General features: G+C 45.7%; 1 protein-coding gene across 8 annotated transcripts in view; it reads left to right on the top strand.

Annotated features, from left to right (window-relative positions):
• The window catches only part of SLC24A4 (solute carrier family 24 member 4), a 181,445-nt gene that overhangs the window by 37,942 nt on the left and 130,957 nt on the right, over positions 1–12,546 (top strand). The window lies entirely within an intron of this gene.

The raw sequence follows: 12,546 nt of genomic DNA, 5'->3' as shown, positions 1-12,546 counted from the left end.
CCTTTTGATAGGTGTCAAGCCAGAGAGTCAGAGAAGGAAGGATTTATTACTTGGCCACAAGTAAGGAGAATACTGGGGATCTTTCCCAAAGCAGTATCTCCCTGAACAGCAAAATTGGGGACATTTTAAGCTAAGGGAGCATGCATATTCATGAGGGGAATTTAGCATAGAATTGGAGCAAGAGTCATGCTAGGTTGAAGGAGTCCAGGTCTTAGTGGCTTGAGGTCACGAGAGCCAGCAAAGGTCAGCATCATTAATTCTCTGGCTCCATTTAGTCTGGTGGCCAATTGTTCAAGGGGGTTGAGGACCCTGTAAAACAGCTCAGGAATGTGTGTCAGGCTATATTACTTTACCTTTGAAACAGACCTGGGAGTCTTAGTGACTGATTTATTGTCTCCGATATGGTTATTTCCCTGGTCTGGCAATAGCCCCTTGTTCCCACATTCTTTTGTTCCCTTAACATCGTTAACTACGGAGACCTATTCTTCTGCACGGGCAAGCATGGCGGCCAGGCTTAGATCCCAGAATGGCCTAGGCCTAAAGTGGCTGCTCTGTGTCAAGAAAGCCATGCCTCGTTCTCTTCCCCGGAGACCCCAAGCTTATCTTGCCTACACCCTGACTGGCTGGCGTCATGTTTATTTCCCCGTGGGTGCGTGCATGCCACGGAAGGTACGAGGGCTGAACCCCACTGTATACTTGCCTTGCACGTACCCAGTCTAAACAGGAAACACGGAGCTCTGATGAATTTAATGTGACATTTTCCATGCTTTTCTCTCGTGCAAACCAGAATGAGCATGCCACTCTGCGGACTGTCGCAAATTAGTAAATAAAGCTTAGTGTCTGAAGCCAGAACTCCTGAATCTGAACCCCAGATCCATCACTCACTAGCTGTGTCACCTTGGGTGTGCCATTTGACCTTTCTGTGCCTTAGTTTCTCCGACTGTAAAGTGGGGACAGTGATGACAGTGCCTGGGTTGTCGTGAGGATTAGAGGAGTTAATGGACTATGTCGCACAGCACGGTGCCTGGTACAGAGGACAAGCTTAGTGAATTGCACCATGTCCTGTTTCTTGATGAAGCTTCAGTGGGTCCCATGGATTTAGGATGGAGTCCAGTCTCTGCAGTGGGATGCTGTTCAGTTCTCTCTGGGATCTGGCCCCTGTTCCCCTCTCTGGCTCCTTTCCCTACATGCCCCTCGCCTACCTGATAACCCACTGCCGCACATACATAACAGCTACATGTCCCCGAGGATCTAACGCTAAGCTGAAATCCTTCTCAACTCTCACAGTACAGAGGAAACACTTTAAGTGCCGATGGAATCTTACAGAGATGTCAGATGCTGATATTTCAGGTTTCCCAGGTAACCAGACGTGGGGCATTTGCTTCTGTTGGGCCCGAGTGGAATTGTTCCCTTTGTATTTTACTCAATTGTTTTTCTCGCTCTGATGAGTAGTCGTTGGATAATTACATCTCCTTTCAGTATTAGAAGCACATTTCTCAGTTTCTTGAGACTTACTTGGACTGTTTCATCACGAAGGTCAAGTCAGTGTTACAGCCTTGCTTGGAAGGGTAAGATTAGGGTCATCTCTGCCGGAAGGACTTGGCACAATGAAGACCTAGGGAGAAGTTCTTCTGAAGTCAGTAAAGATCCCGACAGAAGGCTTGGTTGCAGAAAGGAGTTGGATATCCTGGTGTAAAACCAGAAATAGGTCAGCTTGATTAAGTTTCATTTGGGAAGCTCAGCTCTGAAGAATACATGTTGCATTTCCGGACTCGAAGAGACGCTTGGACGTGCACATTCATAGCAGCGTTATTCATAATAGCCAAAAGGCGGAAGCAACCCAAGTGTCCACCAATGGATGAATAGATAGAATGTGGTGTAAACATACAGTGGAATATTACCCAGCCTTAAAAAGGAAGGAGATTCTGACACATGCTACAACATGGATGAACCTTGAGGACCTTATGTTAAATGAAATAAGCCACTCACAAAAATAGAATTCCTGTATGATTCCTTATAGCAGGTGCCTAGAGCAGTCAAATGATAAAGACAGAGAGTAAAATGGTGGCTACCAGGGGCTGGTGGGAGGAGGGAATGGAAAGTTATTGTTTAATGGGTACAGGTGTAGATTTTTACAACATGAAGGGAATTCTGGAGATGGATGGTGGTGATGGGTGCATAACAATGTGAATGTACTTAATGCCACTGAAGTGTGTACTTTAAAATGGTTAAGATGGTGGAGTTTATGTATATTTTACCACAATATAAAAAATTAAAAAAATATATGTTGCTTTTTAAAAATGTGACAAGGAAGACCGTTTCAACCTGTCATAGTCTGTTTTCAGTGGAATGATGAAATCAGTGGAAGTCTCTCAGATCTCCCTAAAACACAGAATCAAATATGAACAAATGTTTGTTTTTGGTTAAGTTACCTTCTGAGGATGCTTCTGGAAGGGCTGCTATTTGAGGCTGCTTTAGCAAAGAGTAGGGTGTGGAGAGAGACATTAAAGTTGGTTCTTTTCTACCGAATTTTCCTGTTCCAAAAATTGCTTGTTTCAGTTCTGCCTAGAGGGGACATAAGGTGGAAATATTGGGTAGGGAACTGGAAAAGAAAAAGAGAGTATGTTCAGAGAGCCATTTAAAGGCATTCAACTGGGATAGGTCTTTTTTTTTTTTTTTTTCCCATCTAAAGAGCAAACAGTGGTGACCCATTTTGAAACATGTTTATTTTTAATTAAGTTGACCCTTAGCAATGATAATAATGCTTGTGGGTTCTCCTGTTTGGGAGCATATGCCGAAATCCCATGACATAGAAGAAGATATTATTTGCTGATCCACCTGTGTTCGGTAAGCGCCGGGAGGCTGGTGTGCAGGAGGGGTGAGTGTTTCGGCTGGGCTGCCCGGTGATCACTGCTCCTAGTGTGTTGAGCTCCAGGCTCACATATCTAGTGGCCTCCCAGACACCTCCTCCGGGAGGTCCACCGGGCACTTCCAAGTTCACACGATCGATGCAGATTCTTGATGTCCTCCCGCACCCGTCCCGATGCCTGCCCCACCTCTTCCCCATCTCAGCAACATCACCAGCTGTCCAGGTGCACAAGCCAGAACCTATCAGATGTCCTTCCTTCCCACACCCCGCCGGTCTGCACCATCTAGCTCCAAAGCACACCCCGAGTCTCTCCAGTTTTCTTCCATCTCTGTTATCACCTCCCCTGTCCCGGTTCCCATCCTCTCCAATGTAGTCTCGGATGATCATCTAACTTACGGGGCTTGTCCCATCTAGTCTAGCCTAGCCTAGGGAGCTCTGTGCCCTTATCTCACCGAGCCTGTTAGGCTCCTCGAGACGAGTGGGAGAACATCTTAACTGGGCCCCCTGTTGTCCCCCTCCCCAACAATCCGCTCTCCAAACAGCCACGATGATTATTGAATCCTTTCTAAAATTATCAAACACTATCACACGTGCAAAAATGTGCACAAGGGTCTTCCCTTGTGGTGCAGTGGTTGAGAGTCTGCCTGCCGATGCAGGGGACGCAGGTTCGTGCCCCGGGCTGGGAGGATCCCACGTGCTGCAGAGCGGCTGGGCCCGTGAGCCATGGCCGCTGAGCCTGCACGTCCAGAGCCTGTGCTCCGCAACGGGAGAGGCCACAACAGTGAGAGGCCCGCGTACAGCAAAAAAAAAAAAAAAAAAAGCACAAAACACAAATGTAATTATAACACATCATTATAAAGTGAACACTCATAGACAGGTCACTCAGGTCAAGAAATGGGCCATTGCCCAGGACCCCCAGGAGCTCGTCAGCATGTCCCCTACCAACCACACCCCTTTTTCTCTAGTAACCACCATTCTGACCTTAGATGTAGTCACTGCCTTATGTTTCCTAAACTAGGTAAAACTAGTTTAATTTTGCCATAAAAACAACCTTTATATTAATGGAGTTATACAAACACACACACACACACACATTTTTGACTACTTTCTTTTAGTCAGCATTATTTTGTCCATGCGTTCCTTGCAGCTGTAGTTCATTGCCATTGTGATTATTACATACAATACTATACATTATTTCATACAATACTATGCATTTCATTGAATGCTATACAATTTATCCATTTGCAGTTGTTAGATATTTGGGTTGTTTCCCGTGTGGCGCTAATACCAGTCACGCTCCCGTATACGTCCTTGTCCGTGTCGCCTGGTCCACGGGCTGCCCCTACCTCTAGGGCAATACCCAGACACGGAATTGCTGGGTCATACCGCCAGGCAGCTTTCCAAGGTTTTCATATCTATTTACATTCCCTCTGGTCACATTTGTGGCTTCTAGTTGTGCCGTATCCTCATCAACACTTATTACTGGCGGCCTTTTTAAGTATTGGTGGCCTCTGGGGGGCTGTGTGAGTGGTGTCTCATTGGAATAGCACTTGCCCAGTTTCTGAAGAGACTGAGCATCTTTTCATCAGTCTGATGACACTCGACATCCTCTGTGTCAAGTGCCTCTTTCATCCTTTACTCATTTTTCTGTCAGCTGTCTTACTTGTAAAAGTTGTTTATGTTTTAGATATGGGTTCTTTGGTTTTTGCTACAATTAGCTCCCAGTCTGTGGCTTGCCTTTCTTCTCTTAAGGGTGTCATTGGATAAAGAGAGGTCTAATTTTAATAGAGTCAAATGCGTCCATCTTCCCTAGTTAGTATGCCCTGTGTTTTGTTAAAGGTTGATTTCCCTACCTCAGGGTCACAAAGACATTCTCCTGTTTTGTCTTCTGAAAACTCTGTAGTTTATTTCACCTTCATTTCTGTAATTTGCTTGAGGATGTTGTAAGAGAGGAGTCCAGTGTCACTTTTTCTGGTAGATAAACCCATTGTCCTGTTAATGGAGGGTGATCTTTTAAAAATGTACATCATGGACTGTCACCTCCTCCCTTGAATCAGCTGTAAGTAACCTCAGATAGCTTCCAAACCCCCTACCTTTTGCTTACCTTCCTGTTTGATCATTGTGGCTTTAGTTCTGTTTCTCAAATAGGCCAAGTCCATTTCTGCCTCAGGGCCTTTGCATTTGCTGGTCTCTCCCTGGAATATTCTCCTCTCGGTGTTTTACCTGGATGTCTCCTTTGTATCTTTAATATCAGTATCACTCTTTCAGAGGACCTTCTGTGTTTACACCATAGATCTTTCCCCTCATTACTCTTTCTCCTGTATTAAAAGCATTGGTCATTGTCTTAAAATTATTTTCTTTCATTTTTCTCTCCTCAGTAGAATATCACTTCTTTGAAAGCAGAGATTGGCTTGTCTGCTGTTGTGTTTCTGGTCCCAAAACCTATCCTAGCTAACAGTAGAAGCTCATTCATTGTTGAATGATTGAATAAATCCATCATACTTCTGTGAAATAAGAAATTCTGTGAAAACGGCCACCTGGTGCCCTAAAGGACTTTCGCAAAAATTTAAAAGGTAGCTGATGGGTGCCGTGAGGATTTTCCTTGTCTAACAAACACTTACGTAGTGCTTACATGTACTAAGCACTGTTTTAAATTGCTTACAAAAGATGAGCTCATTTAATTTTTATAAAAACCCTTCAGAGTAGGTATTATTATTGTCCCCATTTTGCAGATGAGGAAAATGAGGAACAGACATAATAAATACCCAAGTTCACCAAACTGGGACGTTGAGGAGCTGGGATTCAAACCCAGACAGGATTTGTGTGAGCTGTGAAATACAATGAAAACGGGAAAGGGAAAGAGTGTGAGGGAGTGTCAGTATCCCTCTGGAGAGTTGCAGGTGTCCCTGGGGAGTAGCAGAGCATCTCCCATGGTGTTCCATAGAATTCAAAACCCTGAAGATGACCCCTTGATAAAGGACGTTGGGAAATGTGCATCTTTGTGTGGTGGCTCTGGCCCACTGGTGGACAGGGCTGGATCTCAGGGTGGGGAGCAGGGGTCTCAGGACTGGAACTGGCCCACTGGTGGGTGGGTAAGCCCCTGGGGCTACTAGGCTAGAGAGGGGACTCCAAAATGACACTTGCCGGCACCAGGGTCCTCATGGTAGGTTGAGCTCCCCAGAATGGCTGCTGGCAGCATCTGTGTCCCCAGGGGGAGTCCCAGTTGCTGCTGCCTCTCAATGAGGCTCTCCAAGACAGCAACTAGGTCTTCCCCACCCAGGCTACTTCCAAATTACTGCACCTGTGCTGGGACTCAGAGTCCATGAGATTTTGTGTGTACTTTTTAAGAGTGGAATCTGGGCTTCCCTGGTGGCGCAGTGGTTGAGAGTCTGCCTGCTGATGCAGGGGACACGGATTTGTGCCCCGGTGCGGGAAGATCCCACATGCCGCGGAGCGGCTGGGCCCGTGAGCCATGGCTGCTGAGCCTGCGCGTCCAGAGCCTGTGCTCCGCAACGGGAGAGGCCACGGCAGTGAGAAGCCCGCGTACCGCAAAAAAAAAAAAAAAAAAAAAGAGTGGAGTCTGTTTTCTACAGCCCTCCAGCTCTCCATATTCCATACATAAGCCCCACTCGTGTTTGAAGCCAGATGTTTTGGGGGCTCATCTTCCTGGTGCAGGACTCCTAGGCTGGGAAGCCAGTGTGGGGCTTGGACTCCTCTCATTTGTGAGCTGCCTACCTGGTGATGTTGGTCTTGACTGTACCTCCTCTCCACCCCTCCTGTCTTGTTATGGTTCCTTATTTATATCTTTAGGTATGGAAAATCTTTTCTGCTAGTCTGTAGGTTGTTCTCATAGGTAGTTGCTCTGTAAGTAGCTGTAATTCTGGTGTGCGCATGGAAGAGAAGAGCTCAGGGTCTTCCTACTCTGCCATCTTGGCCATACTTCTCTAAGTATAGTTTAAAAGTAAGGGGAAAAGACATGTAAGCACAACTCTTATTAAAATTTCTGTATGTTTCCTTCCTGTAATTTTGTTATAACATGAGTTTTAGACATAGCTGATTATATTGAATAGTTTTCTATTCAATTTTTCTTCCACTTAGCATTTGATTAATAAATATCATTTTATCATTTTTAAAAAGATAAAATTTTTTTAAAATTTGACCCCCTTTATGTTTCATGCCCCCCCACCTCTAGCAACCACCAATCTGTTCTCTGTATCTGTGAGCTTGTTTTTGTTTTGATTTTTTAAATTCTACATATAAGTGAGATCATATGGTATTTGTCTTTCTCTGATTTATTTCAGTTAGCATAATGTACTCAAGGTCCATCCATATTGTGGCAAATGGTGAGATTTCATTCTTTTTTAGGGATGAATAATATTCCATTGTATACATACCACGTCTTCTTTATCCATTTATCTGTTGATGGACATTTAGGTTGTATTCATAGTTTGGCTATTGTGAATAATGCTGCAGTGAACATAGGGGGTGAATATATCTTTTTGAATTAGTGTTTTCCTTTTCTTCAGATAAATACCCAAAAGTGGAATTGCTGGATCATATGGTCATTCTATTTTTACTTTTTAAAGGAAAAATAGAATATGGAATATTGTTTTCCATAGTCGTTGCACCTATTTACACTCCCACCAACAGTAAACTAGTGTTCCTTTTTCTCCTCATCCTTGCTGACGCTTGCGATTTTGTTGTCTTTGATAGTAGCCATTCTGACAGGTGTAATATCTCATAATTTTGATTAGCATTGCCCTGATGATTAGTGATGTTGAGCATCTTTTCATGTGCCTATTGGCCATCTGTATGTCTTCTTTGGAAAAAATGTCTATTCAGATCCTATGCTCATTTTTTAAATCAGGTTGTTTGGGGTGTTTTGCTGTTGAGTTGTATGAGTTCTTTATATATTTTGGATATTAATCCCTTATGAACTATATGATTTGCAAGTATTTTCTCCCACTCAGTAGGTTGCCTTTTCATTTTGTTGATGGTTTCCTTTGCTGTGCAGAATATTTTTATTCTGATATAGTTCCACTTGTTTATTGTTGCTTTTGTTGCCTTTACTACAAGGAGCTTTTGTGTCTTCTTCTAGGAGTTTTGTGATTTCAGGTCTTAACTTTCAAGTCTTGAATCCATTTTGAGTTAATTTTTGTATATGGTGTAAGACAGTACTCTAATTTCATTTTTTTTTTTTTTTTTTTTTGCATATGGCTGTCCATTTTCCCCAACACCTTTTATTGAAGAGATTGTCCTTTTCACATTTGGTATTCTTGGCTCCTCTGCTGTAAATTAATTAACCATATATGTGTAGGTCAATTTCTGGGCTGTCTAATCTGCTCCATTTATCTATGTGTTTTTATGCCAAAGATTATTTACTGTAATTGTATCCTGCCAAGTGACTACACCATTAAGTGAAACAAACTGTTTACTTTTAGTTGTTAGAGTTCTAGGTGGTTTTTTACTTCTGCTATCATAAGTAAATAGTCTTGGGATAAATGTCTTCTGTGAAAAAGCTTTTTAAAAAACATTTACAATTGTTACCTTAAGATGCTTTCCTGAAAGTGGAATTATAATACTTGGGCAGAGTATACACATATTTTTTTAATAAATTCATTTTATTTACTTATTTATTTGGCTGCGTTGGGTCTTCGTTTCTATGCGAGGGTTTTCTCTGGTTGCGGCGAGCAGGGGCCACTCTTCCATCGCGGTGCGCGGGCCTCTCACTGTCACGGCCTCTCCTGTTGCGGAGCACAGACTCCAGATGCGCAGGCTCAGTAGTTGTGGCTCACGGGCCCAGTTTCTCCGCGGCATGTGGGATCTTCCCAGACCAGGGCTCGAACCTGTGTCCCCTGCATTGGCAGGCAGATTCTCAACCACTGCGCCACCAGGGAAGCCTGAGTATATACATTTTTAAGGCTTTGATTTCTAATTGCTTTCTAAGAGAATCATGCCAGTTTGCTATCTGCAGAATATAAAATTCTTTGTTTTTAAACAGACACCAATGACCTATTTTTAATTAGGAAATTCTACTACAAGGTGGATAACTGATGCCATGAATTTTTGTATTCTTACAATTAAACTTGTTTCCCATATGTCGAAGTAAGATTATTATTGTTCAAGTGTCATTCTCCCACATTTCAAGGTTTGTAACTTCTTTTTTCTGTAAATAGCTGATGTGTCTGTTCCCTATCCGTCTGGGGATTTTGTGGTTATACAACAGATGTGTGTCATGTTATTTAAACAGACCAGGGAAAGGCCTGATCAGATACTAAGATTCAGCATGGCTGCTCAGGGCTTGGGGATACACAGGACCTGTGCCCTTGGCGTGGCCAAGCCCAGTCTAGCATTTGAGACCCCCAAAGGGTCTGTATGCATCTCCTTCTCTTGCTCACAGTGGAGCTGATAGGGAAGACGAGTTTACTTCTTCCAAGTCATCTACATTTTAACAGCATCTTGAAGGCACCCTTCCCCCCAAACCTCCAAAGTCCCAAAGTGAAGGGATTTCGGGTGTTTTAACTGCTTAGTGAAGAAGATATTTTGGACAGAGATGCCTACCCAGTGTTTATAATAATAATGCTTTATCTTCCTGTTTAATTTCCAACACCCCTGCACACTTACCCCTCTCATTTGATCCTCACAGAAGCGCTGTGAGGGAGAGAAAACGCTCACTGTCTGTTTACAGATGAAGTGATGCCCCATTGGACAGGTAAAGGAGTTTAGTGCTCACTTATTGGACCGGCCATCACCACCACGAGATCTGTAAGCGTTTTGAGGATGACTGTCCTTTTATCCGTGTTGGTGGTTCCTGCACACTGCCTGTCCATCTGGTGCGAGCCATTTACTGGGGTGATCTGGTAAACTCAGCTCTAGGACCCACCCCGCTGTCTTCCCCTTTGCACCCACCAGGCTTCTGGGTTCCCACAGAGTCTGAGTTTCTACAGCACAAAGATCCCCAACGCCCAACTCAGCTGCACGGTCTCATCCTTGTTATTTCAAAGGATGGGCCATTCTTGCGTGTGAAAGTAATTAGAATAAAGCCGTCCAGCCTTTTAACACACAATTGAAACGAAAGGGAATGTTTTAATCTTATAAAAAGAATGGCGTTGCCATGCTCCCAGCAAGCTTCCAGGTAGGAGGCGTCAGGATGGAAAAAGCCACAAGTGTTCATGGCCAAAATATGCCCGTGGCTGGTGAGCGTTTCAGGTTGGCCCACAGTTGGCATCGCTCCCCACACGTTTCTCATCTCGAGGATATTGACGGATTATGTAATAGAACATTTTTTTGCTGAAGATAGAATTTGAAACTGCAAAAATGTTCCCTGCGCTAGCTAAAAAATGTTTTTGAAAGAAGTCTTAGGCTTCAGACTCGCCTTGGAAAATGCCGCAGGGGTGGAGAGGCAGAGTAGTTAGGGAGGGAGCGGGTCCTCGTGAAGGTACAAGGGGGGGCACAGCTGATTTCCTTAAAACAAGAAGCTCTCAGCTGCATGAATTTCTGGTTGCTAGGTCCCTTAGTAAAAATAAAGCAAGTGAAGGTTGAACTGGAAAGGAAATGAACGAAGCGAGGGATCTTTCAAAGGCAAGGGCAGCCGGACTGGTGTCCTTTAGGGAACAAATTCAATAAATTTGAAGTTTGCTAAGTGCTGGGACGGCAATTAAAAGTCCTTGCCGTCATGATGCTACAGTCTAGCATGTGGGGGAAGAGAAATAGTAAACAAATACTGTGTTTGGTGGAAAAACGAAGCCAGGTGACAATTACAGAGAGAGGGAGTTGAAATGACTCCGCTTGAGTTGGGGTATGTGGGATGGGGGTGGGGAAAGATGATGAGCTTAGCTTTAGTGGTGTTGAATTTGAGGTCTCCGTGGGTCCTCCATGTAGGAGCCAGTGCCCAGCTGGTGGCTGGGGATGGAGCCTGGAGAGATGGGGGCTGGTATGGGATCTTAGAGGGTTGGGGGGCAACAACAGCCTTGGGAAGCACGGCATGCTGGGGCCGGGGGGAGAACTCACAGGTGCTCAGGAAGGATTCGTTGAAGTAACAAATCCCGATAATGGCTTGGAACGTGGGGAAGTTCCAGCAGGCGTGGTCCCCTGACCAGGTAACTTGGGTAGAGGCCCGGGACTTTCCTTTGCTTGGCCAGACTGAAATAGAAACCCCAGGCCTCAGCTTCCCTGTCTAACCCCAGCCTGATGCAGTTGGTGCTGGGATCTGACCTCAGGGGCCTCTCAGGTCACTAGACTCTTGGCAGCTCAGGCCCAACCTTGTCTGTTTTGCTTCCCCAGGTCTCTGGAGAGAGCTTCCGAGTTCCCTTTCCAAGAGGCCTGGATGGGGCCACCTTGGCACCCCGTCTGGGGCCAGGCTGGGGCACTGCCTGAGCTCTGGCCCCGTCCCAGGCTCTCGGTCCCTGTGCTTCTCCTTCTGGTGCTTCAGTCCTTCCCCTCCTTCCAGTCCCTGCATTCTCTGCTCTCCCGTGTTTACCTCTCCTTGCTCAGAAGCGCCTGGGGGCTGGGTACAGGAACTAGGCAGGCAGCTGTAGGTTGGATTGACCCCACTGAAATTTACTATCAAGTCATTAAGCCAATATATTCACACGGCCACTGACGCAAATGGGCATCCCTAAAAGGGATTTTGAGGCGTATGGTAGAGATGGCTTCTGGCTTAAGAGCTTCCAGGTAAATGGAAATTTGGGCTTAAAAATGAGGACTTTAGAAAATAGTTCCCTTTACCACCGTAACAGTGATACCCTCCCCCGCCCCCCCCCCCCCCCCCCCCCCCCCCGCCTCATGCAGCACTGACGTCTGTACTGGAGTCACGTTTTGCTCAACAAATTTTGCAGAATAAAGGTGCAAAGAGAGAAGGCAGCTTGGGGCAGAAGCTATAAGGCTGCTGGTAATCGGTCAGCAAACACTGAGTACCTACTGTATACCAGAAAGTGGCAGCTGGCAAAGAACACACAAGATGAGGCCGTTTCTCCCTGGGTTTCTCTGCCTAGTTAATGAAACTTGTAGTGTGTTGGTGGCTTTAAGAAAATAACAGAGGAAGAGAGAAGGACAAGCGAGGAGGGGAAGATTCTTCGCATTTCTCAGTCCTTTGCTTCCTCTTGGGGGGCGGGTGCTGCACCTGCACGTGAGGAGCGGACAGACAGGCTCAGCCTGGGTCTCAGAGGTAACAGTTACAGGACATGAAGTCGGAGCCGACCACCTGGGGGCTGAGCAGAGTCGGGGTGCAGGGCGGGTTGCCGGACGTCTACAGTCTGGGAGTGAATCTGTTCCCATGTATTCAAAGGCCACTCTGTGTCTCGTGGTCAGCTGGCCACCAACTCGTGGCCAGTGGCTGCTGCGCCAGCACCAATTAGGACATAAGGCCCTTGAGGACTTTACACTGTGTTAAGGGTACAGATGAATAGTGCCTGAGGGTTTGCCCTCCACTCTGTCGTCCACGTGGCCATGAGACGGCTCTTCTGAAGGCTGTCACTGTCCACATCCTTCCTTTGGTTAAAGTCACCAGAATGCATCGCTGCCCTAGCGATGAAGACGAAACTTCTCAGTCCTGTGTCTGGAACCCCTGGCCTTCTGGGCCCTGCCGCCCGGGCTCCATCGCTGCGCCTGCGCGGTTCCTGGCCGCATCATTCACCCTCGGATGCTTCCTCTATACTCACGGCCCCGCCCCCTGCGCC

Source organism: Stenella coeruleoalba (assembly GCF_951394435.1).
Source record: "Stenella coeruleoalba genome assembly, chromosome: 2".
Taxonomy (NCBI): domain Eukaryota; kingdom Metazoa; phylum Chordata; class Mammalia; order Artiodactyla; family Delphinidae; genus Stenella; species Stenella coeruleoalba.
Note: the sequence above shows the minus strand (reverse complement) of the source record. Positions and strands in the feature narration are given on the sequence as shown.